The sequence below is a fragment of the Hipposideros armiger genome, unplaced genomic scaffold (assembly GCF_001890085.2).
Source record: "Hipposideros armiger isolate ML-2016 unplaced genomic scaffold, ASM189008v1 scaffold_716, whole genome shotgun sequence".
NCBI lineage: Eukaryota > Metazoa > Chordata > Mammalia > Chiroptera > Hipposideridae > Hipposideros > Hipposideros armiger.
The window spans coordinates 206496-233877 of NW_017732066.1; the positions used below are offsets into that span (position 1 = coordinate 206496).

At 42.5% G+C, this 27382-nt stretch overlaps 1 long non-coding RNA gene across 1 annotated transcript in view; it reads right to left on the reverse strand.

Moving 5' to 3' along the window:
• Positions 1–2494: 2494 nt before the first annotated feature.
• LOC109373388 (uncharacterized) overlaps positions 2495–27382 on the reverse strand; it is a 31438-nt gene continuing 6550 nt past the window's right edge. The window contains exons 4-5 of the long non-coding RNA XR_002122218.1: positions 25938–26102; positions 2495–4035 (exon numbers count right to left, since the gene is read on the reverse strand). This is a non-coding gene — a long non-coding RNA (uncharacterized LOC109373388). The remainder of the gene's footprint in view (positions 4036–25937; positions 26103–27382) is intronic.

Sequence of the window (27382 nt, forward strand, 5' to 3'; positions counted from 1 at the left end):
TACCACCAGATTTCCCTCCAAATATATTGAATCTAACAATATATTAGAGAGCCCTTTTCTCCACATTGTTACCACCACTGGGGGTCCTCAATTTTTTTCTTCTTTGTCAATCAAACAAACAATAAAAATGACACCTTGTTTAAATTTACATTGCATCAATTATTTGCAAGTTGAACACGCACAGTATCATGCTTACTGACCATCTGCATTCATTGCATTATTGCTAGCTTGTATATTTCCCCCTTATTTATTTTGTACCATTCAGATTCTCATTCATTTGCCAGAGTTTTATTTTTATTATTTGAGACATTAGCCATTTGTCTATAACAAAAAAAAATAATACTTTTTCCTGGTTAATTATTTTCTATCTTTTAAGCTTTACTTATAGTACTTTTGCTGCACAAAAGTTTCACGTTGTAGTCAATTTTATCAAATTAATTAATTTGTTGCTTTATATAGTCTTTTGTCAAGCTTGAAAGAAACTACTACAAAATTGTTAAGATAGTCATCAATATTTTCTTCCGATATTTTTAGTTTCACTTTTACATATTTAAATATTTTATTCCTCTGGAATTTATTTCGAAGGAGTAGAGGGGAAATCCAGCTTAATGATTTCTACATGACCAGTCTCAATGAGAGCTGTCCATTGTTCTCTATTGAGTGATCCATCTCTTCCCAACTGGCATGAAATGCCCCTCTATTATATGTTTCTGTCCTTTCTCCACTTTCCAGTCTTTTCCGTGACCTGCCTATTTCTGCAACAGCACCACATCCTTTAGCTATTAGAGCTCTGTGACATATTTCCTCTTCTTTTTCCAAATATTTACTCTTCTTTTTCCAAATTTTCGTAGCCTTTCTATCATTTCTGTTCATCCAGCTGAGCTTTAAAATCATGTCATGATAAAAAATAAACTCTGGTGAAACTTTAGAATTTCCATACATAGGATTATAATACAATTCCCTAGAAATATCATGTAGAACAGGAATCAGCAAAAAGTTTTTTCTGTAAAGAGCCAAATAGTGAATACGTTCTTGGTCACAACTACTCAACTCCAGCACTGATGTGTGAAAGCATCCATGGAGAGGAGGTGAGTCAATGGTCGTAGCTGTGCCCACAAAACCTTTTATGAACACAGGCAGAGGTATGATGGAATATTACTCAGTCATGAAAAGGCATGAAGTACTGAAACATGCTACAACATGGATGAACCTTTAAAACATTATGTGAAGTGAAAGAGGACACAACAGGTCACATATTGTATGAGTCCATTTATATAAAATAGCCAGAATAGGTATCCATACAGACAAAAATCAGGTTCGTGGTGGCCTGGGGGGTGGGATTGCAGGGGAGAGGGACATGGGGAGGAAGTAATAGCGATGGTGTGTTTTTCTGGGTTAATGAAAAACTTTTGAAACGAGTGATGGGTAGTGGTTGCACATCATTGTGAATGGACAAAATGCCTCTGCATTGTACACTTTAAAATAGTTAATTTTATGTTACGTGAATTTTACCTCCACTAAGGAAAACACTATATACACTAAGAAAACCATTCTCCTAGGTCAGCATGTGGGTGTCTGCTCACTAGACATGTAGGCTAATGCTCCTGCTGCTTGGCGCTAAGGGGGGACTTGCTAGGGTTCACTGCTGAAAAGTCTCTGTGACGACTGGGAGCACTCCCCCACAGATGTCAGGTGATGAAAGGGTGGAAAGCAGCCTGTCCTCAGTAACAGCAAAGATGAGGGCATGGGCCCTTTGGTTCATCACTAAAACTTACACACAAGTAGAATCTGGGCTGCACATTGGGATCACCTGGAATCTTTAAAAAAAATCCTGATGCCAGGCTCCCACCCCCAGACATACTGACTTATTGGTATGAAGTGTGACCTAGGTGCCCGGCTTTTCAAAGGTGCCTGGGTAATTCTAATGTGCACTCATGTTGGGGAGTCACTGGCCCACAGACAAGGTGATAGGCTTCCCAACTTCTTCCTTGGGCTAGAGGAGTCCGTGGTGGTCACACCAGAGGTTCTTAACCTGACTGCACAGGAGAACCCTGGGGAGCATCACACATTACCAATAACCAGTGCTCACCCCAGATGTTATGATCTGGGTGGGGTATAGCCAAGACACAGGGACTTTTAAAAGCTTCCCAGGTGTTCCAAAGGGCAGCCAAGTGGGGAACCCTGCACTAAACGTCTCTGAAAATAAAAACCAACTGGAGCTCTTTTAAAAGACAGAGAGAAACAAAACAGGCAGGAGGAATGACCCCAGCTCCTACCCCAGACCTGCTGACTCGGGGAACAGGCCTAGAGACTAACAGGGGCCCAGATTTATTCTTATCAGTAAAGTTTGAGAAATTCGGCAATAAAAATAGATTACAGACAAAAAGCAAACATTTCCATGTGTGTGTCTGTGTGTGAGTGCGTGTGTGTGTATATATGTGTGTGTCTGTGTGTCTATGTGTGTCTGTGTATCTGTGTGTGTTTGTATGTCTATGTATGTGTCTGTGTGTGTGTGTGTCAAAGAGCTTGGGTGGGGACAGAGGGAGAAAGAGGGAACTTCCTCCTCTGTGTTCACACCTGAGAGGGCTCTGGGTGACAAGACAAGCATAAGGTGTGAACTCTGGCCTCCAGAGGGGGCCATCGCTGGTACAGCAAAGCACAAACTCAAACTCATGTTCACCGTACCTGTTGCATTTCCACAGGCCCTTCACAAACATGACCTCCTGCGAATAGTTAGGTTGGAAAAGCTTTTTCTGCCCTAGAACTCAGAGCATTTGATGGACTGTCATCCACTGCCTGAGTCAGTGGGTCAGCCAGGATTATAGTCAGAGAGTGTGCCTCTCAGGCCAGTGCTCCTTCCATAAAACAGTGATGTCAGGAGCCAGTCATACTGTATGGAACCCTTCACTGCTGCTGAATAATTTGCAGTGGTTGAAATGGACATCAATGGGGGGAAATATAGCATGTAAGAGTGTATGCTGAGAGCTGTGGTTTCTGGGTGATGAGTTGGGAGCTGGCACTTAGAGATCAGAGGCACCCGCTTCCCCCTCCAGCATCTCCGGAGTTTCTGACCTCTCCATCCCTTGCTCCCAGGCCAGTGCAGGCACCAGTTCTGTGGTATAGCCCTCCAATCCAGTGGGAAGTAAAATGGGAGATGATGAGGATGAGATCTGACCCAAGGATCAGTAGTCACTGCTTATCCTTCTCTCTGAACCGCCCCCCCTCCCCAGTCTTCATGTACTCAAACATAGTGGGACTGTACTCTGAGACAGGTTAAACTAGGGGTCCAGCATGGAGCAAAACAGACCCACCCCTCGGCCTCACTTAGCTCCTGACTGAGACCTTGTTACTCAAAGTTGTGCTGTGTCACCTGACAGCTGTCAGAAAAGCAGAAGCTCAGCCGCCAGCCCAGACCCACTGAATGAGAATCTTCATTTTCTCGGGATCCCTTAATCTTCCTTTTCATGTGATTCCAGGCAATTTGAATGCACATTAAAGTTTGGGAAGCACTGGTTTAGATGCTCATTTCTATGAGTGAGTAAGACCATGGACGCCAAAGAAATATAATGTGGGTTCCCTTCCCTTGACTTCCCTGAGAGTTGGTGTTGGAGAAAATAACTGTTCACCTGTTAGATCTTGAAGGGATCTTAGAGTTCACCTAATTCAATAGTCTCATTTTGCAGATGATGAAAATAAAACCCAGAGAGGTAACATGATTTCTAAGGGAAAAAGCCAGGATCAGAACCAAGGATTTTACTCTCAAGATCAATGTGCCCATTGCAGGGCCAAGGAAAGCCAGCTAATCATGTCCACAAAAGAAAAGGTGACAGCAATGAAACAGGGAGAATGGGGAGCCACAGCACTGCAGATTTTAAGCAGTTCCTCAAAAATGTTGGAGGGCGGACCATTTCCGCAGATCATTTTCAAGTCTGCTCTTTTAGACTCTCAATGTTGATCCCAATGGAGAAATACTGATCAGCTTTCGCTTCCCAGGATGAATGTGCTTTTTAAGGCTGCTATTCCATTCCATGAGACCTACCAAGGAGAAACAGGAAGATGGTTATGGGGTGTCATTCCACCTGCACCCCTCCAGCTGGGCTCCATCAGTAACTCCCAAGTCCAAGATGCCCCCAAGGCCTTCATAAGGTTTACCACACAGTCCTCGAAACCCTTGGCCAGGTCATTGAAAATGAAGCAGGACACTTTTTGTTAGGATATGTATAAATTACAGCACACTGTGTGGGGACAGGCTACCCAAACAAGCATCCCCGTCAAAAGCTCCCCTTTAAGTCCAAGCTTGTGAACAAAGGTTGTCAAGAAAACTGACAGCTCCCTCACTCCTCCTCTCTACTCATTTTAAGTGTCCTACCCTGGACTGCTCTAAAACTCAGACTTAAATCAACTTGAAAGCTTCCCCAGAAGAACCAGCCCATTTTGTCTAAGACCAGATAGATTAAAAATGAACATGCATTGCCACTACCTCTCATATCATCACAGCACTGTTTTCTCAGCCAAGGAAGCAGGAGCCTGGCAGATCTGGGCCAGGGGTATGTGGTGAGCCTGTTGGTTCCTTTTCTTCCTACCTTAATAATAAGTAATCAATTTGACAGAGTTGATAGGAAGAGGGGAAAGTAAAAAGTTAGCATGACACATTTATGAGAAGGATGTTTCCTGGGCTTCTTAAGTATAGTGCCTTGAGTTTTTCAATCATGTTAAAAGGAGAAGGGAACACCTGTTTCATGTTACCTGACCACAGCTTGGATGTATGAGTACATGGATCACACTCTATCAGGAACAAAAAAAAAATCATTGGAAAGAATGGCTTGACAAGTTAACCGAAATTTTATATTGCTTCTAATTAAGAAATAGGAAGACAGACACCAAATCGCCAGAGGATAGAAACACTTCATCACTTCATTTCTGGTTGAGCTCTTGTTCTCTTTTTTAATTTTTTTCAATTATAGTTGACATAAAATATTATATCAGTTTCAGGTGTACAACACAGTGGTTAGACATTTATGTATCTAGTTGAGTTCTCATAAAAAGTTCCTGAATGTGGTTTCTGACATTGGAACAGAATATTTTTTTAACGATGAATTTTTTTTAACCCTTTCCCTAAAAGCTAGGATTTGGGAATCACGACTTACTCCATGCTTCCCTAGCATGATGACTTAAGCAGGAGCAGTATTTGTCATCTTCATGAGTGGGTGTTACCACTGAAGTGAACGGAGTTAAAGATTTGTTACTTGATCTAATGGCAATGACTTTCCAATAGACATGCACAGGATCATTGATCAGTGTGCTCTCTTCTTGTTTGCACTGCAACACTGTTCAATTTATACCAATTAAAGAATGCTTGGTTTGGATATTGAAGAATAATTAAGGGATGCAAATCCCCAAGGGCTTCTAGAAATGACATCTGACTAGAATGGTGATTAAGGCATGAAGACAGCATTAGTATTTGAATACTTTGACTGATATACAAAATCATTACAACGTCTCTCCAGGAAGACTGACATTTGGGTCAATGTATGTACTTGCCTGGTCACCCTAAACAAATTTGACAGGTGTAATTTTAAGTAATTGCTCAGAGTTTAGTGGCCGCCTCTGTCCCCACAAGGACAGCTGTCTGGACCACATCTTGTAATTGAGATGTGTCTTTAAACCATATGTGTCAACCCAACATGCAAATGTGCTCTCAAAAAAGGTGAAGGGTTAGGACACTCTGGTGAATCATTTTCCAGTCAAATTTCAACATGAAAACTTCACTAGAGCTATTACTCAACTCATCAGCTAATTCCGCCTCATCCCCGCCAGCTGACTTTGCTAGCTGCACCCAACTCTAAAGCTCATCTAAAGACCATCTCAGAGTGGGTCCCTGGACCAGCAGCAGCAGCATCCCCTGGGAACCCCTTAGAGATGCAGCCTTAGACCCAACCCCCAAACCCACTGAGTCAGAGACGCTGGGGACTCAGAGAATCAGAGGATGTAGAACTAACACTTTAATGAGTACTCTCAGGGACCTAAAGCCCACTCAAGTTTGAGAACCACCGATCTAGACCCACGGATTCACTTTATCAATAATGAAATTAATGAAGGCCCAGAAGGTTATGTAATTTGCCTTAAGTCCCACGGCTCAAGTGACAGTGGAGGCTGGAGCTAATCATGATGTGTTCCAGACATTTAATTCCTGACTTTCACGATTCAGTTAAATTTTAAAAATGTTTTGCTGCTGTGTTTGTTGTGTGTCGTGCAGCCTCGGCTTCTCCCTTAGCACACATTCAGGTTATGTCCTGGCAGGCGGCTAGGTCTCCTCTTCCTCCTGGCCATCAGCATCAGGTGCAGCCAATAGACTAACTAGGTTTTAGGAGAGTAATCGCCCGAGCCAGAGATGTTGTTGCCAGCGTGACAGCCTTGAGAGGTGCCTTCTCCTGCCCATGGAGACGGTGGATGCACATGGAGAGAACAACCCTCCACTGCCAGGGTTCCTGACCGACTGTGCCGAACACAGCCCTGCCGTCCCCACTGAAAGTGCAGGGAGAACAACAGCCCATTATGCTAAGCTGCTGATATTTGGGGTATGTTTTTACTACTTTAGAACCCAGCATGTCACAGGACACTTCGGGACTTCCGGACAGTCCTCCGACATTATTAAAAGTGAGTTAATGCGTGGGACAGAGTGGAAACGAAAAAGGAGGATCTTCCCTATTTAAAATATAACTGAATATAACAAAATTTCCAAGAGGACGTAAGTATGGAAACCAAATTTGAGTTACTAACCAAACAACAGATTCCGGATTTAGTTTTCTTTTTTGATGACTCATTCTATTCTTTCGTCCTTTAATCCCAGTCTGACAACCCTTGGGCCACACGGAGCCTAGATACCCAACTAAAGTGAGTGAGTCCAACCAAAACTGAAAACTAAGGGCGGCCTCATTTGCAGGCGACACAAGCTGGCGATCCCAGCGCCTCACCAAACAGCTCAAACAGAGAGCTAAAATAAAGTGTATGGGAAAGGTTTCTTTCCAACTCGCCCAGGCTCCCAGCAGACCGCTAAAGCCTATTCACATCGCTTGCTCCCCTCGCTCCCCATTCCCTGCTCTTTTCTTCTTCCTAAGCCCCCCACCACCCAGGTGAGGCTGTGCACCCAGCTACCCCACCCCCAGCACCACCCCCAGGTCCCCTCCCCTTGTCTTTCTCTCTTGGTCCCTCTCTCAGCAGCAATGCCGAGCCTTTCAGCCATCTCATCCCCGGACTCCCTGTGCAGGGCAGGGGGCAAAATGTGCCTCTGAATAAGAAGGAATAGACAGGGTGGATTAATGGCAGCGGCAGAAGAGTGATACAGCCGCAGCAGAACAAAACAAGGGCGACCCGGACCAAACAAAGCACCACAATAGATCATTTCTGAAAAGTCATCCGGGCAGCTTTGAAACCCAGGGCTGCATGTTCCGGGGCAGTTTCACATCCATGGGCTTTCAAGAGACATGAATGGAAATGGAACAGTAACTCTTTCTCATACCTCTTTTCAGGGGTCTTCTCGGCAAGAGAAGGATTTACCATTCATTCCTATACTTTTATGTGGGAAATTAGGAATTGCCCCTTCAAAAGAAATTGCTTTTTAAACTCTCCTAAAGTGTGGCTATTTTATAGACTTACCAAAATTTCTTCCTCCTTCTTCTTATATTTCATTTTCTCAAGTACTCGTAAACACACACGTGCACACACACAAACGTTTCCATCTTCATTTTTCTCAGGAACGTTTCATTCAGAAAAATCTCCAACCAAAGAGATACTTTATCTTTGAGCTTGGTACAGGGTTTAGTTTTTGTTCTTAACTATTGTTTCATTTGACCAGCTTCATCATACTTATTTTCTGAATAAAAAGGCCTACCCTAGATAATATTAATCACCATGTATTTGGGAAAATAGCTAGTGTTGGGCCAAACTGGTAAAAGGTGGGAAGCAAAATTAAAAAGGACATTCATTCATTGACTCAACAGGTGCTTACCTAGCAGCCACTCGTGTGACTAGTCCTGAATAATGCTATTTTGAATTGTCAACTAAAAACAATTAAGTTTTCCAAAAAGGGGGGGAGCTCAATAAAATGTCCCCAACTGGAACGGCCTGGCCAGTATTTTAGCGATGGACAGCACAGATCTGGCTCCACCCTTCTCAGAAGCTTGCAGTGTTTGGCCATATTAATCTCATTAACCTTCCCTATGAGTTTCAAGAGGACAGAAATGGAGACCTGAGAATGTGGAGTTCCTGGCTGGGAGAAGTCAAGCTTTGACTGTAGCACAGTACCTTTGATCTGACTCCCCAGGCCACTTCCAGAGGCTCTTTTTGGAACGGAGAAAGAAAGACACACAAGGAAACTTTGCCATAGGAAATCCAGCCATGTCTGACCCCACACTTCGCTCTTCCCTCCTCCTGCCCCCAGGAGAGCCCACTCCCTGGCAGATTCCAGGCAGCAGCTGTGATGACGGCCAGCCATTCTCCAAGGGCAGTCAAGCATACCCCGATTCCCAGAGAACACTTTGGGGTGAGAAATGGACAGGAGCGGCTGGGGGAAGGGAAGAGAAAAGAAGCTTTTCTTCCTCAGCTGGTCTGTAAGGCGAGACTGGGACACACTAACCATTTCCTGATGCGCAAACCAGAAACTTGGACTTCTTGGTAGATTTCTTAGATATGCAAAAAACTAACCCAACAAAAGGGAATCTCTTGCAATATACTCAATTTGGACTATTTCAAACCCTAGTGTCACTTCTCTGTAAAAAGAAAAAAAAAAGAAAAAATGAGAGAGAAACAATTTTCTATTTCTGAGGACAGTGTTAAAAACCTCAGAAATCTACAATATACATGTATCACATCCACACTTTATAGACCTGAACTTTCACAGTGTTATATGTCAATTATATCTCAGTAAAGCTGTGAGAAAATAAAGCCTTAGAAAGAAAACCTAAGAATAACCGTATTGATATCTCCAAGTCTGAAAACTGTACCATTTCCTTCCTGAAATAACTTACTTGTTAATACTTATTTCAAAAGGAGTTCAGGATATTGCTCTGTGGGAGGCAAAATCTCACTTAGAAAAATTAATATTTGAAGGAAATAGTGGTTCTTAAATACTGGCCTCACTTGCTTGAGAACAATCGGTGGCTTTAATGGTCTGGAAAGGTTTTATAAATTAAAATATTTCCATTGCATTCTTCACTATCTCTAAACCAGACATAGAAATCCCAAAGGCCAGGGCCCTTAGAAGCTTTCCAAAGCCCCATTGGAACAACTCTTACAGCCCACAGAAACAGCTGTACTCAGTATCTCTGGGGGGACCTCTTTTCAACAGCCTCACCAACAACCAAAAACTACAGATGTTGACAAGATGACAGCACCACTAAGCTCTAAACCAGCATTTCCTAGTCGGCTTGGAACTAGACAGCATACTGTCTAAGAAACCCTCTTCCAACTTAACTCTTAAAACCACTGGCTTGTACTTCTTTTTTAATAGAATTCAAATATTATGTGATTAGAGAAATTCTTCTGTTATTTTTTTATAACCTTTCCCAACCTCCACTGCCCAGACTACTACAGCCTGTGGCAACCGTAGAAATTGTTACCTTTTCAAAGTTCTTTCCCTGTAAAGCAGTAAAAGTGATCTTAAATAATAATTAAGTGAATGAGAGAGAGAGAGAGAGAGAGAGAGAGAGAGAGAGAGAGAGAGACTTTTTATTAATCTTCAATAGCTTCCTGATGCACTGAGAGTAAAACCAAGACGAAGCCGCCACTCATATTGCCAACCTCCTATTGTGCATCTCTTTACTCTTCATTCTTATCCTCAGGTCCTTGAGCTCACAAAGTTCTTCCTTGTCCCAGGGCCTTTGCACATGCTCCCTTCCATTTGGAACTGTGGGCTCCACTCTGTGCACACCTGGCCTGGATTCTTGTCTTCCTGTAGGGCTCAGCTGAAACACCACCTCCACCCAGAGGCTTCCCTTGACCGTGCTATCTAAAGTAGCTTTCTCTTGCCCACCCATCTCTACTCCAGACCCAAGTTTATGGGCTTCACAACACATATTCCAGTCCATAGGTCTTTTAATTTTATATCTGTCTACGTGTTCTTGTCTGTCTTCCCTACTAGAATGTAGGCTTCAGGAAGGGAGGGACATGGCTCTTTTGTCTACCATCACCAGGAGCTAGCATGTTGCTTATACAGAGTTGGTGCTCAATAAAAATTTGTGGAAGAAAGGAAAACAGGAAAGAATGAAGAAGACAAGATATTGACTGGAAATCTATGCTCTTCTTCCCAGCCCACAAATGTTCTGTATTATTCAGGGTAAAAACCTCTGCTCTCCAATTAAACAGACCCTGAAATGAAGTAGCTCCCCAAATCAAATTGCCTTCTCTTTTACATAAGACTCTGAAGTTGGACACTCCAGGATGGCAGGATGGCCTTTTTCACACAGCAATGACGAGTTCCAGATTCTTCCTCTATGGCTGTTGTATTCTGCTGGGCAGCACACACCTGCTTGGTTTAATGGGGTTGCCAGCTCATCCAGGTTCCAGCCCATGGTAAGTTTAGGAAGAGCGATTTCCAGTTAAGACATGAAACAGAAGTTGCATATATCGCTTCTACTCACATTTCATAGGCAGTAATTTAGTTTATGTCCTGAAAGGGAGGTTGAGAAGTGGAGTCTCTAGCTGATTGACTTCGTGTCCAGGGAGAACGGAAAAATGGATTTGGGGGGAAACAGCCATCTGCCACGTGTCCCCAGATTCTGTTCTGTGTAGAAAACTTCCTGGGACGTGCCCCGGGGTAGCAGAGCCTGTGTGCAGACTATCTATGGTGGGAAGACAAAGATTTCTCACCACACTGCAGAGCTTGTAGGAGCTAGAGGGGGCAGTAGGACCTCAGGGGTGGCAGTCACCACAGCCACCATGAGCACTAGGACACCAATCCGCTCAATCCTTTCCCTCTTTATTGGCCCTGAAACTCAGAAACACCCAGATGCATTTTTGGTTTTGTACTCAAATTTTCCCATTCAGTTCTTCGCTCACCACGCAAAAAGAAGATGCAAAAAACAATTGACCTCAATGCCCATTGCTCTTATTTAAAGTGAAGGAAACAGATATATCTCTTAGGTGTCCCCAGCATAATCCCAGTTTAGCAGCTGAACTGATTATTTCATAAGTATTTGTTCAGCCTCTTCGGCTAGATTACAAGCTCCCTGAAAGTAGTAGACACCATAGTGTGTTCCCTTAGCTCGTCACATTTAACACAGTGGGATTGCACAATATCCACTCAACAAAGGCTTCATTGGGTTATCAAAATGAAGATATCATCAGATTAAAGCTAGGTCTATGCAACCCTAGAAAAAACAATTAATTCGGCAGATTAGTCCTCCGAAACATTGGTTGACTCGATTTCTTTTCTAAGTAGTAAAAAAAAAAAAAAAAAATCTCCTTATGTGGACTGTATGACCAACTCACTATCCCTATGCAGAAGAAGCCAAAAAGGTTGCCTAAAATTATACTGCACACTGGAACTTCTGGTAACTCAGGATGCTGCCTTCTGGGTGGTGTTTATTCTATGCCACAAACACCTGAATTACTGAAATTGAAATCAATCCAGATTCTGTGTTTGGGGTTCCAGCACTTTGTGGACTGGTACATGTGCCTGACAAAAATCTGGGGAATGTTTAGCCTTCCATTCCTCTGAGAATTATGCCATTTTCCAAGAAAAGCTAAATAGCTCATTCATATTTCACCCTCTGTTCTTCCAGGCTGGTTTCCTGAGGATATTTTTTAGCCAGACTGGTGTTGTGTTAGTTTTTTTTTTTTTAATAGGCTGCTGGAAACTGAGAGTTTTAAACTTATATTGAATGATCCTTGAGTGCATTATCAGATGAAGAATATTATCTTTATTTCATCTATTACAGATGAAAAAAATGTACACATGAATGGCATCCACTCAGTGGCTTTTGTCGACAGATTCCCCCAGAGTATAACTGAAATCCACATGAAATCGCTCAGTGATGTTTCTGAGGGGAGCTAACTAATAAGTACCATCAGGTAACGAACTGCTATGTTTGCTTTTCTTTCTGCATCACTTTTATCATCAAGAGAAATGGGGAACTTCCTATTTCAAGGGCTTTTTGCACAGGAAACCTTAGTGTGGCCTTAACACACACTTGACGTCTCTAGGGGGGAAGTTTTGGAGTAACTGAAAATCTTCAACAGAGAAGCAAACCTCCTTGACCGGATGGCATCCATCAGGGGCTTCCAGAAGGAAAGTGATAAGTATATAAACCACCCACAAACATGGGGCACACTCCAGGCCATCTGAATCCTGGGAGCCTTTTTTCAGGGAGAGGAACTGCCATGAACTGCAGAGCACAGAGCACAGATTCACTCCCCAAACCTAAGCAACAAGCTTAAATGCAGTCAAGGAAAATGCTTGGTTTGGCTTAAGTGGACTGTTCAGATCAGTGTGAACTGGGCAGGCGAAGGAGGCCAAGAATCTATAAAAGTTCTTTAGAAAACAAAAAGGCACCAGTCAACAGAGGTGGCTTGATTGGGTATAAATGTGCTTCCCCCAAAAGAGAAAGCCCCCCTAAATACATCCCAAATGTTCATGGTGCTTAGCTATGAGAGTAAAATGACTTTTTTTAATGTCAGGATTTTTAGTCATCATGCATTTTTTTCATAATTAAATAAATTGTTTAAATTAATAAATAAAATAAAAATAAATAAAACCTTTAGAAAAAAAGATAAAGTCCCCTTTCCTCAAACTGATGAAACCAGTGGAGACTTCCAAGGGGACTTTTGAACTGGGTCTTTATTACAGAGGAATAAAATGCATGGTGGGCTGGGGATGTACAAGTGGCCCCATGAGCACAGAGCAAAGTCAGGGCTCACAGGACAGGGGTAAGGCTGGTGGGAGGGGCCTCAGGGCCCACTGAGGTGCTGGGACCCCTTCCTGTAGGCTGCTGGCAGCTTGACGAGCTGGCCCATGGATGAGCAGGTCTCTGTTGCCCCTCACCCTGCATGAGATGCTGAGGATCGGCCAGTCATCACGGAACACATTTGCTGCCTTCAGAGGGCCTGCAAGGGAGATGACCTTGTTTTATGACGTGTAATGATGATGAATCACGTGGCTTTTCAAGAAGTAATAGAGTCACCTGGAGCAATGTAGCCTGAAGGCAGATGACATTTTGTCCAAAAGCATGCAGGTGACAGCAAGCCGTATTGCTGATGAACTGCACATGGAAGAAACAACATTTATTCCCATGGCATTGCCTTCTCACCTACTGTGGCAGCCTGGACCCCAGTGGGAAACAGAGGGCCCATTCACATGAGTGACGGGGGGTGGCTCGTGAAGAGTCTGTTTACAGAGTTGTCATTAGGGTTAAGAAAACCAAAACTGTGGTGAGCAGTTATCACACCTAGGCTTGAAGCAGCATTGGAGAGGGGTGATTCCCACCAACATAAATGCAATTGTGTCACCCTCAGGCCGGCAATGGGGAGGGGAGCACTGACCTCACTGTCCCCAGCTCCTGACCCAGCCAGACCCTGAGGGCAAGGAAGACACCAATACTACCTATACTGATCTACCTCCCCAGGGTTCTCCACATAGCAGGGCGCAAAAGCAGAGAGAGGGGTGGGTCTGAGGGGGAAATGGAAATCTCAAACACTGTACACTTCACTCTTAAATGATCGTGTCCTATTGTCTACCTGCCCCCACTAGATTGTAAGCTCCTGGAAGACAGGGACTTAGCTAGTCTGTCACCTGCTGGGTCCCTAGTACCTGTACTCGATAGGCACTCAGAGACTATCTGTTCATTTACTGCATAGGAGCAAAAAAGAAAACCATTTGCCCAGTATTTAACAGCAAGTCAGTAATAACACAAGCAACATGTTATATAAGGTAGAAAATAGCCCTTAACGGGGTTGTTCCCCACGGTAAACTTGTTCTTATTTTGGCCGTTCCACCCAAAGCAAAATATAGCCGATATATATAGATAGATAGATATAGATATAGATATAGATATAGATATAGATATAGATATAGATATAGATGATATAGATATACATAGATGATATAGATATAGATATAGATATAGATATATAGATATAGATATAGATATAGATATAGATGATATAGATATAGATATATGAGAAGGAAAATACAGTGGGGTATAAGATTTGCTAAAAATATTATATTTATGCTTTGCTTGGAGTGAAGAAAAGTTTTGGGAAGCAGGCCGAAGAATTTTAAATTGCCTTTTAAAAAAATACAAGAAATCCATCTTTCTCCTAACTTTCAGACCTGTGGTCTAGGAATGAGGGGAAAGTTGCCAGGATTATTAAAGAAACTCTGTGTTAAACAGTGGAAAGATGTCAGGTTGTGGGTTTCTCAGCCATGGAAGGTTTTAGAGACCAACGTTGTCTGGATTTGATGATAGGTAATGACATTAACTAATTACAAAACTAATCACATTTGGAGCAGTGGAAGTTGAGATCATGATAAGCATAATCAAATCCCTGACTTAGGGCTTCGGGAATCAGAGGATAAGTTTTCTCCCCTAGCAAAGTTTGACCAGATGCCTTCGGAGTTCTTTGTCTGAGTATTTTGGAAGCTACAGATATGAGAGTTGGAACCAGGGTTCTGATCGTAGTGTCCAGTGGCTGGATTGGCACTAGCTGAGGGCACTCTAGGGACTCCACGTGGGTCCCAACTGGCTGAAAATGAGCCTTGCCCACCCCAGCACCAGGAGCTCCATCAAGGTAAGTGCCTGGCCCTCAACCTGCTCTCTCTTCCCCTAAAAACCTGAACCTGTACATGCCCCGCCTTGTCACGGTTGGGTCATCTTTGGCAAATGCTAATCCATTGGAGCTTCAGCTTCTTTTACTACAAAGTCGACACGAAACTATTGGTCCCATTTGCCTCAGCAAATTGATGTGACAATCCAGTGAAGTAGGCTTTACTTTGCATGTTATAGCCTGCTTAAATGGAAAAAGCATAGCTAATACTAAGCCAACGACAGGCCCAAGTACCTATGATATGAATACCTCAATCATCAGCAAGGTGGAGAATTATTGAAGTGAAGAAGCTAGCCACCTTCCAGTGGCCAGGTACTCCTCCACCCCTTTCTTTCTTCCCTCTTGCTCTCTCTGGCCCCTGGAGAGTTCTTCAAAGCATTTCCAGCCCTTTAAGGAGACAACAGAGCCTGGGCTGAGCCCTGGTCATTCTTCTCATCCCTTAAGCCCCAATGTAAAACTTGAAAGGAAATGAGATCCTAAATGTCAACACTATCTTTCAGTCACTTGGAAAATTATCTACCTCTGCTTTCTCTCTCTTACCAATTCACTCACCCTCAATTAAAGCTACCCTTTCAGTTAAACCTCACTTTTTAGAAACCAAGCAATCACTTAAGAAAGAGGAAAACATTAAGAGATCCCGATTTCAATTAACTCTGCCATTGATTTTTGTGTAATTCTGGGGGAGGCATTATTCTTTAGGTAAAGTAGGGGCAAGGAACTCAATGACTAATGAGAGTTTGGTGATGGCAGCAGGCAAGGACAGACACACTCGCAGTCAGTCTTGTTCCCTCACCCGGCTGAAAAGCAAAATATTAGGAAAGTGACCTGGGAGAGAGCCCTGCTGAAGTGCCCATGACAATGGAGCTTCTGTCAGTCAGGGAGAAAGATTTTACTGAATAGTGTTTCCTTGTACTTTTTTCATTTTTATATAATTTGTGCCTTTGGTGTTTTACACAGCTGTGCGATTTTTTTAACTGGTCAGTAAAATGTGTATCCAGCCTTGCTTTCTGTAAAGCTGCAATTCTTTCATAATTGTTGATGCCATATCGATCATAACCAGGGATCCCTGTGTTAACACATGCTCACATGTGTGTGTGCACACACACACACGTTACATAAACACAATAGAGGAAACCACTGATACAGATATAATTTTTAATGTGATTTGTCATTGAATGACTATCAGAAGAAAAAAGTCTCTGTAAAAATGGATTTAAAACAATAGGCAGTTTCATCAGATACGTACACAGCATTCATCTCTGTTCCCTAGAAATATGATTTCAGCATAATGAAGGGAAGGAGCTCATTGGAATACATCTCTTCTGAGTAATGGTGTGAAACCAGCTGTCACTGAGAACCTTTCCAGGGGTGGAGGGTTGGAGTAGTCTCCCCCGATGGCCATGAGGAAAAGAAGGAAAATCATCCTCATCAGTAGGTAAACTATTAGAATTGAGCCAAAGAAATAAAGTGTGACTATAAATGATGCAATTAGGAGTTTCATTTTAAAAGGTTTACTCCAACTGTACTTGACTATCTGAGGAGTGATGAGACTTTCAAGGAAATACAAGGGGAGTGAGTTAAAGCAAGCATCCTCCTCTCAAACAAAATGCAAAAAATAAGGCTATTCAACAGCCATTCTGACAGAGTCAATGTGGACTTGTTGCTCACTGCTCTTGTCAGAGGAAAGCTGTATCTGGTGATGTAGCTCTTTCATCGTGATGTGCCCGCTGGTTCCTAGGGCACAATGGGGTTGGAGAAGGTGCCTGACCGTGGTCCCTGGAGCTAGCACACTGAGTGAGTGACATGCGCTAACCGTGAGCTGTGAGCCAGCCTGAACCAAGGACTTTGCCCCTCTCACAACCCTGAGATGTAGGCTTGGTTTTACTGATGATGCAGACATACGTGAAGTGACTTGCCCAAGGTCACACGGTTTTTAGGTGCTAGGGAGGCACTTGGAGCCAGAGAGCCCACTCTGAGATACCCAGGAGCTGCTGCTGCTCAAGTAAACTGAATTGAATTGAATAGAAAGTAGGGAAAGTGGTGAGCTTAAAAGAAGGCAAGAAATGATTTGGCTTACTTATAATCATCTCCAAAATAAAAGCCAATTGGCTGAGTCCTCCCCCTTCATTTCAACAGTGATCAGCAACACGTCCATAAGGACAGAGACAAACATCCTGTCTGCCCACCCTCTCCCAAATCTCCACCCTGAATCCACCTGCATGGTGGAACCAGCCCCAGGCACTTCACAGGCTGTGAGAGAACAAGCAATCAGTCACAGAGACCGGCTCCCAGATCCAAGAAACTGTGACCTCCCGCCTCCCTGGCCAACCCTCCAGTCCAGTGGTCTTCTCCTGTGCTGGCCCCCACGCAGGGGAAGGCAGATCAACCTGAGGGCCCACTCCAGCGTGACTCATCCCATTAACCTTTCCAAGAGTGCTTCTCTATGTTCTACCCATCTTAATACAAATCTTGGTCCATAACTCCAGTAGATTAAAAGCATAACTTTTTTTCCTTAAAAATTTTTTATTAGTTTCAGGCATACACAACAACATAGTGATCAGACATTTACATAACTTACAAACTGATAACCCCAATAAGATTACTACCCACCCAACCCTGTACATAGTTAAGTCAAAAATATATTTTTTTATAATTTAATTTCTATTAGAAAGCATTATTCTTCAAGGGTGGCAGAAACTCAGTCTAGGATTCTCACCTTCACCTAAGTCGTGGCTAAGTTCTAAGGATTCTTTAGTTCTAAGACTTGGTAAGGGACAGGCCATCTGTGCTTGATGCCATGTGTCTATTCAAGCAACCTCTGAGATGTCATTCAGTCCCCCTACTACATCCTCAGACATCAGTCCTCATCCACCTTTACGGCCCCTTTCTAGGTGTCAAGAGAACAAGGACAGATCTCCTCCTCTCTACACTCCCACCAGCATGACTGAGAAATGTCCCCACAGACTTGTTTACTCAAGTCTAGCTGGATTCTAAGGCCCTTCTGTTCCCCTAAGGATCAAGGCTGTAGGAAAACAAGATATTGGGTAATGCTTACATTTGGAAAAATATCACAGAAATCCAACAACAGAGGTTTGACCAAATACACATTTATTATGGAGTACAACAGAAAAATCTGGCACAGTGCTCAAAGATGCAATCAAGGAACCAGGCACTTTCTATCATTCAACTGGGCCACTGTTTAGCAATGGCAGGTGTCCCCTGGGCATCACATGCCTTCCAAGAAGGAAAATGCCAGAAGTGAAAGAAGTGGCTACAACAGATCATAGCTTACAGGTCAACACTGGAGACATCTGCCCACCCCAATTTGAAGGGTCATCTGGAAAGGTGAGTTTTTTTACTTTCTAACCTCCATCACAAGTAATTACCAGTTAGAAAGGGGTTAAAGATGGGGTTGAAGGTGTCAACCTAAAGCATCTGCCACAACCAGGAGAAGGCTCATTTAGCACTGTCACTTCCTTTCCCCAAAGAATGAGTAGGCACTGGCATAGTTGCTTGAATGACATAAAGGTGAAAAGAAAATAAAGGTAAAATGTTGGATGATGTTTCATAAAATATTATCCTACCTCATGATTCAAGAACATCTTAGTCTGGGTAGGCAGCCCAGAGGAAGTTCAAATGTGATTGGCTCCATACACTTATGCAAACCAGACACTTATGACCTTCAATTCAAACCCCAACTCACAGCCTACATGACCTACACAAGGGCTTCTGTCCTTCCATCGATGACCTGCTTTGGCTCAAGAGACCCAGAGGGCACTTAGTGAATAGATGTTGGGTCAAAGAAACACCCATGTTCATGAACCGGAAAGGCTGGGTCATAAAGTGACAGGGCCTCATTTCCTAACATATATGACACTAGAACACCCAGTCACAAGGGAGAACCTACAGTAGCTGAGCCACTTCATGCCAATTGTGTTACCCAGTGCCTTCAGGGGGGCTGGAAGGCTCAGATCCAGGCTTGGTCCACCTGAAGAGGTCCAAGGGTCCCCCTCCCATCTCCTACCGTTTCAAAACCATTTTGGCTGGTAGAGCAGAAAGCCTGAGCTGCTCAAGTCAGAACCTTAGGTATGCTACACTGTGACCTTGGGAAAGTTACTTTGAATGAAGCCTTAATTTCTTATTGTAAAATGAAGAGTGTAATATCTACCTTGCAGAGTTGCTGTGAAGATGAGAAATAATAGACGTAAAGAGCCTGTCCACATTGGCATTTTTAGTCCATGGTAATGACTCTTCTTCTTGCAGAAGATTCTGGGGACTTGGATTGGACCAGAAAGAGAACCCACATCAGAGCTGCCTGCTAAGAGACAAGAGGGAACATTTCCACATAGGAAGATTTCCTCCAGGCCGGAAGGAGCTCCAAAATCGGGGTGGGTTGGTTGGTTGATTGGTTGGTTGGTTGGTTGGTTGGCTGGTTGGTTGGCTGGTTGGTTGGTTTTCTGTTCTGAGGAAGAAGGATGGTGGGAAGGCAGGGTGGCTGAGAACACTCCTCAGTCTGGCATGGCTGGTTGGTACTGACCTGTAAGAATCACTAACTGACCTCTATTCTGCATAAAACTATTGATATTTATGTGCCAATATGTGAGGTAGCATTTTGACCTTTGCTCTACAGTAACACTACTTGAAAATTGATCAATTCTTTAGGGCTCTTAGGTCACCTTTAGTATTAACATATGCTTCCATATAGTCATCTGTAACCAAGCATAAGAAGAGGGCATTTTAATCAACACTGTGTGTGTAGCACAACTAAGAATGATGTGTTTGTCAAAATTTTAAACAAAATAAAATCCATCTCTGGCTACATTAGTGATATGGAAAGCAAGAAGGCAAGACTCCTGTGTCCTTGAGCAGACCATACCTGGAGTTCTAGTGCATTCTGTAAGCATCCCTGTGAGGCAGGAAAGAGACAAACTACAACATGTCCAGAGGAGGAACAGGCGTGGCCACCAGCCATGAAGAGAAACCTCCTCACAATGCCAGAGTTGACAGAATTGGGAGTGAGTGCCTTGCCAGGTGGGGGAAGAGAAGATAAAAACTGTCTTCGCATATTTGGAGAGAGTTCTCATGTGTAACAATGAGTCTCATGTCATGTGCATCAAGAAGTAAAGCTAGAGTCAATTGTAAAGTGCTATGTGATGGTGGGTTTTGACTCAACTGAAGGAAGAGATTTTGGTTACTGCATTTGAAGGTGAGATGTGCAGTCCTGAATGACAGTGAGCACCAAAGCTAACAGGATTCAAGAGAACCTGCCAAGGAAATCACAACGTCCCTCCCACATGGGGTTGTGAAGAGGACTAAGGGAGTAATTGTTTCATACCCTCCTTATATGCACCTCTCACATGGTAACTGGGCCACACTGCCCTGGCCATACACTCACCACCTTGTTTTACCCCAGTTTCCATGTAACAGACTTTATAGGGCACAACCAATGGAGCCTCTCCTTGTGTCCTCTTGACTAGCCTCTACCCTCCTTCCTGGGCCTTCCTGTTACCTCTGAAGCTTGAGACACTCCAGCAAAACTCAGTGCTCAATCTGGAGGTAAGAGAAGTAAAGGGGCATTAATGTCCCATGAGGAAAACCGTTGACTAATCAGAGACTGCGACTGGCATATAAATTCTTTTCCCTTCCTTCCTCTTCCCCTACTCAGTCAGTCTAGCCTAAGACCTAATAGTTTATGCTCTGAGACAATGGTCCCTGTATTAATTTCCTGTGGCTGCTCTGCCAAATTGCCACAAATCTGAGGGCTTAAAACACAGAAATGCATTATCTTACAGTTCTGGAGGCCAGAAGTCTGTCATCAGTATCACGGGCCCACATCAATGTGCCAGCAGGGGCTGTGTTCCCTCCAGAGGCTCTAGGGTCCCCTCTTCATCTCCTACAGCTTCTCGTGACTGCTGACATTCCTTGGTTTGTGACCACATCACTCCAACCTCTGCCTCCATGGCCACACTGCCCTCTCCTCTTCTGTGTGCCCTTTCCTCTCCTCTGCCTTTGCCTCTGCCTCCTTCTTATAAAGACGTTTATGATTGGTTTAAGACCCACCCAGATAATCCAAGGTAATATCCATCTCAAGACCCTTAATCACATCTGCAAACTCTTCGGCACATAAGGTAACATTCACAGGTTCTAGGATTACGATACAGATGTGCCTTTGGATGCCAATATTTAGCCTACCACAGTCCAGAGAACTGAGCAATGAGCTTTGCTTCACACCAAGTTGGGGACACATCAGTAACACCCTTGTATTTACTCCTTTTATCTCATTTCCCCCAAACTCCTCCTACTCTTGGATTGAACTCTCCACTAAAGAGACAGCCATGAGGTTTCCCTCAAGCTCTCCTTTCTGGAGAACACCAAGTAATATACGTAAACCATTAAGAAACCTGCACACAGTAATGGCAGTAATAGTAGAAGTTGTAATACAATAATAGTTCCTACAGTTTTCAGAGACTTAACTTTTTTCCAGAGCATTGCTTAATCGCTTAAAAATAAGCTTATACGCTGAGGAAATGGAGGTCATCTATTTCAGTGGAATTTCGCACTGTGTTGAAAGATTTATTTCCCCTCTACAAAACATTTCCAGCCTGGTGACAATTTTTCAGAAGAATACCTGCTAAAAGATTGGAATTAGAAAAAGAAGTGTTTTCCCACAGCAAATGGAGGAAAATGCACTCCACTACAGGAAAGTGAAATAAATTAGTTAATGCTTACAAATTTCTTACAGATGAAAAGTGTTATCTGTATCAGTATTAACTCCTGCCATGAATATGCTTTTTGTGTGCTGAACAAATTACAGTTCTTAAAACAGCAGCGTCCTAGGTCCTGGGAGTATCTGAGAAGTAACACAGCTTTATGGATGAATTGCAGAATCAGATAACACCACTTTCAAGTTCAATCAACAGGGCTGTGACTGATTTATGTTGGGGGGAGAGAGGAGAATAACACAAGATTTTTACCATAACCTCTCAGAGGTCTTTGCATGTGACAATTGTTCAATGGAAGATTCTGGAAGATTGCTTTTTTTTATGAGGCAACTTCATTGGCACCTTTGTTTCAGAAAATCATATTATTTTTAGGTTCACAGATAAACCTGAAGAGAACTGGTAGACAACGCCATTGAATAAGGGGAAAATATTGGTGAACTTCCCTGTTAAAGGGACAAGTACCAAAAACAGAAACTTTCAAGAACTTCGGCTCTCCTACCATGAGAAAGCCAATTCAATATTTTTGTGGAAGCTGCTTCCTACAGGTGCATTTAATAATTATCATTTCAAATATTACAAGGCAAGTTATTGAATGAATACAACCTGAATGGAGATTGTATTTAACAGTATGGTTAAAGTCCACATCAGATATGTTTAACATATGTCATTTAATTGGACAATTCATGTCTGAAATTTTCTCTTAAAGAATTCTCTTGGAATTTATGCTCAAAAGCTTAATTTCCATATCTACCAAACCTAGACTGTCTCTATCATTTAGTTGCTGGTATAACCTGCTATCAGTATCCCTCCTTTGCTTTCCTTTCATGGTATGAACACACACATAGAAGGGTGCGTGCACGTGCACACGCACACACTACATAAAACAACATGTCAGGCAACATTTTGTTGAGTGACAGGATCTCTCTTCCTTTCTCATCCCATCTGCTCTCTTTCTTCATATCACAAATAAGGGCCAACTCCTTCGGCAGCACAGGAGAAATCAAGAGAAGAATCTATATACCTCTGCAGATTCTAGCCATAGGGGTCCAAGAACAAAATTGTTCTAAGAGTCTTCCAACTTTTCTTTGTATAGTCATCACTCTCCCTGAAAACTTCAGCTCTTTGTCCAGTTCATAGCAGGCTCTTAAACAATGTTGAACAGTAAATGAATGAATGAAGAAATGCACTAAAGAATGAAGTGTTTCTGAAACCATGGAAAGAAGCATGAAAATAAAGAAGCATGTAATATGCTGAAAAGAGCAGTGACTTAAGTCCAGGAGACCTAGTTTTCAGCCCTTCTCCTGACGTACTATTTGATCTTGGGTAGGCTATCTGAGTCTCATTTCTCACATGCCAAAGAGAAATAACACTTATTCTAATGTTTTTATAAATATAATAATATCTATGCCACAAATATGGCACAGTATGGTTTAGAAAATACTTGGACTCACGTTCTCTTACTTAACCTTCCCAACCACCAACTGGGGGCAATGGGTGGCCATCATTTGGCCTGGAAGCAGAGGTCCACAGTGTTGATCATGAGGTCCTGGATAGTTAATAAAGGTGCACTTTAAGCCAGAAGTTCCAGCTGTCTCCACACCTCCTTTTCCAGGCAGCAGACAAAGGAAGAGCCCAGCCATGATCAGTTACTTGCCACTGAGACCATAATGGCAGAACCTTTTCTCAAGGCATGACCTGTTGCCCCAAATCCGTCTTACTTTCCCCGAATCCTTCTCACTTTCTGCTATCTGTAAACCTGTACCGAACACTCATATCATAGTACATTACCAACGTCCTCAGCATTTCACCAAATGAGGACCACTATAAAAATTCCTATAAGTATATTTCTCATCATGGAGTGGGTATTTAGTAGACACTCAGTGAATCAGATAGGCTACAGCAGGCATCGGCAAACATTTCCTGTAAAGTACAAAGTAGTAAATCTTTTAGGCTTCATGGTCTCTGTCACTACTGCTCCATGTTGAACTGCAAAAGCAGCAGTGGACAGAACAGAAACAAATGGGTGTGGCTGTGTTCCAATAAATCTTTATTTACAAATACAGGCAACAGGTCAGATTGAGCCTGTGGGCCTTTGTTTGACAAACCCTTGGACTACATCAACTTTGAGAACATCCTTGATGTCAAAAAAACATTATTTTAACACTTCCTTTTAGAATCAGGGTCCTAACAACTCTTGATTAACACATCTATCCAGGCACTTTTATCCCTCTCCTTCCACTGCCCTCTGATAAAGACCAACTGGCAGAGGGACCTGGGGCATTTATCCTTCAATTCCAGTTATTCCGAAAGACAAAGCAGGGGCAGAGGCTAAAACCAGATCCCAGGTCTTTGAGCCATACCCAGCATATCAAGTGCCCCTCTTCAAATTCTACTGAGTTTGCTGTACACCTAATAAAGAAAATAGAACTATTCTTTCACTTAATAGTCCTTTAGTAAGGGTATGCGGGGGGGGGGGGCTGAGTTTACTAAAGGCCCTTATAAAATGCTGGCTAAAAGGAAATAATTCTCCTTAGCACCACAGAATCCTTTTCATGTGAAGCTACATGATCACTTTTCATTTTGTTTCTCAAGCACCCCGTGGCACCCATCCACATATTAGGCTAATAACTGCATGAATCTAGTTAAAAGGAACCAAGCAATTATTTTAATTAGAAGAGAACAAAAATAATGCTCCTGGATTCTGTTTTAAGGGGCAAGAAGGAAGTAGTCAGGGCTCGAAAAGATCCCACAAAATATTTTTGTGAAAGGAAAAATAATTAAGGCCAAATTTAGAATGTACTTGCAATAAATGGGCCAAATAACATGAATGGCACCACTGTGCAACTAAAACCCATTCATATATAAGAGCCCCAGAAACTCCATTTTTATGTGATACCATTCTGAGTGTAAAGCCAATTTTACAACGTGAAAGTGAATGGCTACTGGAGACTTTAACGATCCTTGTGAATCTCTTTCACAATTTCTTATAGAGTTTCTGTGTAAACTCTTTTATTAATAAGAGAAAATGGGAATGATATTAGTCAATTTTCTTTTTAAATAGGATTATTTTTTATTTAAATTCTTTGAGTAAATTGTTTAGATATGTATACACACACACACACACACACACACACATATATATATATATATATATATATATATATATCCTTGTTAGTCATCTAGTCTACAAAAAGCAGATTCCATCATAAGAGAGTTTTAATCATTTGAACTGAACTTAATCATACAGGAAGAGGTTGTGTATGCAAATTTCCATAGTGTTTGCCTCCTGGCCTCCCTTCTGGTCATGGAATTTTGGCCATTTTATTCCATCTCAGGCTTCCAAAAAGAGATGAAGTGCAACTCAAACTAGTCAAATAGCCAGTGTTGTTCCTTCTGTTTGAATCTATAAATGTTTATTGAGCACCCGTTACGCACAGCACAAAGTAAGTTATGGATGTCCATAGATGACTAGTCCATGCATGCCAAGAGTTCACAGAGACAGAGGCATGGGCAGAAAGGAAACCATGCAGCCCCAGCTGAGAGGGGTCAAGAGTATCTGGCCTGGGCTGATTATTAAAGAATGGATTAACCAACGGAAAGACATGGACAATCTATTCCGGGGAGAAAGATCAGCATATGCAAAAGCTGGGACACAAAGAATGCCAGGTGATATGCTGGGGACTGCAAGCAGATAGAGCTGCTGGATTGTGACACAAGAGAGTGGGCTGGTGAGGGAAGCAAGAGCCAAGTCACAGGAGCATTTTTGTGCCATGTTGTTAAGCCTGGACTTCACCTTGTAAAGCAATGAAGAGGCACCAAATAGTTTTCAACAATGGACTAACGTGGCCAGCCTTCCATTCTAGAACAAGCATTTGGATGGTTGAGAAGATGATGAAACGGAGACTAGGTGTCCCACAAATGTCACAGCCCAGGCAAGAGGTAATAAGGCCTTGAACTAGGATAATAGCAAGGAGGGATGGAGAGATGGGGTGAGGTATGAGATATACATCATTGGAGGAGTTTTTTTAAAAACTTCTGCGGAAGTGACTGAAGGGGTCAAAAGTAGGAGATTAAATTAGCTTTGAAGAGTCTCAGTGGGAAGCAGGTGTTTTAACTGAATGCTTGTCATACATCCAAAAAGCTTGTTCTGTCATAGGTTCTTCCTTAAACCCAGGATGGCCTTTGATCATAGATTCTGGAATTGAGATGCAGTAACCAATTTCAGCCTTGGGGACATGAGCATACTGCTGCAAACCAGATGAAAACTCCTAGAACAGAATCTAACTTCTATTCCACGTTCTCATGCAAAACTCACACAAAAACAGTTTCCTGCCACAAGTCTAAGTTAAAATATACAGAAGCCTGGAATGAAAGAAAATTGTGGTGAATACTTACTGTGGTGGCTGACTGGGTTCAGGAATGTCCAGGTAGCCGGTAAAAGGTGATTTCTGAGTGTGTCTGTGCGGGTATTTCTGGAGTAGATCAGCATTTGAATAGGTAGACTGAGGAGCGAAGATCACCTTCCCCAATGCAGTGGGCATTATCCAATTCATTAAAGGCCTGAATAGAACAGAAAAGCCAAGAAAGGGTGAATTTTCTCCCTTTGCTTAAGCTGGGATATTCATCTTCTCCTGCCCTTGAACATCTGGTTCTTGGGACTTTCAGAATCCAAGCAGGACTTACACCACCAGCCCAATCCCCCATCTCTGCTCTGCTATTCTCTGGCCTTCAGACTTGGACTGAGTTACACCACCAGCCTTCCTGGTTCTCCAGCTTGCACATGGCAGATAGCAGGAATTCTCAGCCTCCATAATTGTGCTAGCCAATTCCTATAATAAATCTTCTCTTATATACTTATATCTATACACATCCTATTGGTTCTGCTTCTCTGGAAAATCCTGACTAATGTGCTTAGGACAAACTACATATATTTTAATTACTGCATTTACATTAGACTCATTTATGATTTAGTTTTTTAAAGAATGTAAAGAATACACCTCTTAACTCATTTTAGGAGCCAGCTGAATCTTGATAACACACCTGACAAGGACATTACACTAAAAGAATATTACTAGTAACTTCCATTTATCCGAGATCTGACAATTAAGTTCACGAACTTGTTGCACCGCTGTTGCTAACCTTGTTTTGATTTCAGAGGGGTTATTCATTATGAATTTGTACCAACTGGACAAACAGTTAACCAAGTTTACTATTTGGAAGTGCTGAAAAGGATGCAGGGAAAAGTTAGATGACCTGAATTTTTCACTAACAATTCATGGTTCGCATCACAACAATGCACCAGCTCACACAGCACTGTCTGTGAGGGAGTTTTTAGCCAGTAAACAAATAACTATTTTGGAACACCCTCCCTACTCACCTGATCTGGCCCCCAATGACTTCTTTCTTTACCCAAAGATAAAGGAAATATTGAAAGGAAAACATTTGGATGACATTCAGGACATCAAGGGTAATACAGCTCTGATGGCCATTCCAGAAAAAGAGTTTCAAAATTGCTTTGAAGGGTGGATGAGGCACTGGCATCAGTGCATAGCTTCCCAAGGGAAGCACTTCAAAGGTGACTGCAGTGATATTCAGCAATGAAGTATGTAGCACTTTTTCTAGGACAATTTCGCAAACTTAATTGTCTGTTCTCATATATATTGTTGTAAAAATTATCAAAATGTGCAGCAATACATAAAGTAAATAATACATCCTAACCAAGTTGGGCTTAGTTCAGAAATGTAAGGTTGGTTTAACATTTAAAAACCAATGGTAGGGCCGGCTGAGTGGCTCAGTTGGTTAAGAGCTCGCTCAAGAGTTTGAGCTCTGAGCAACAGCGG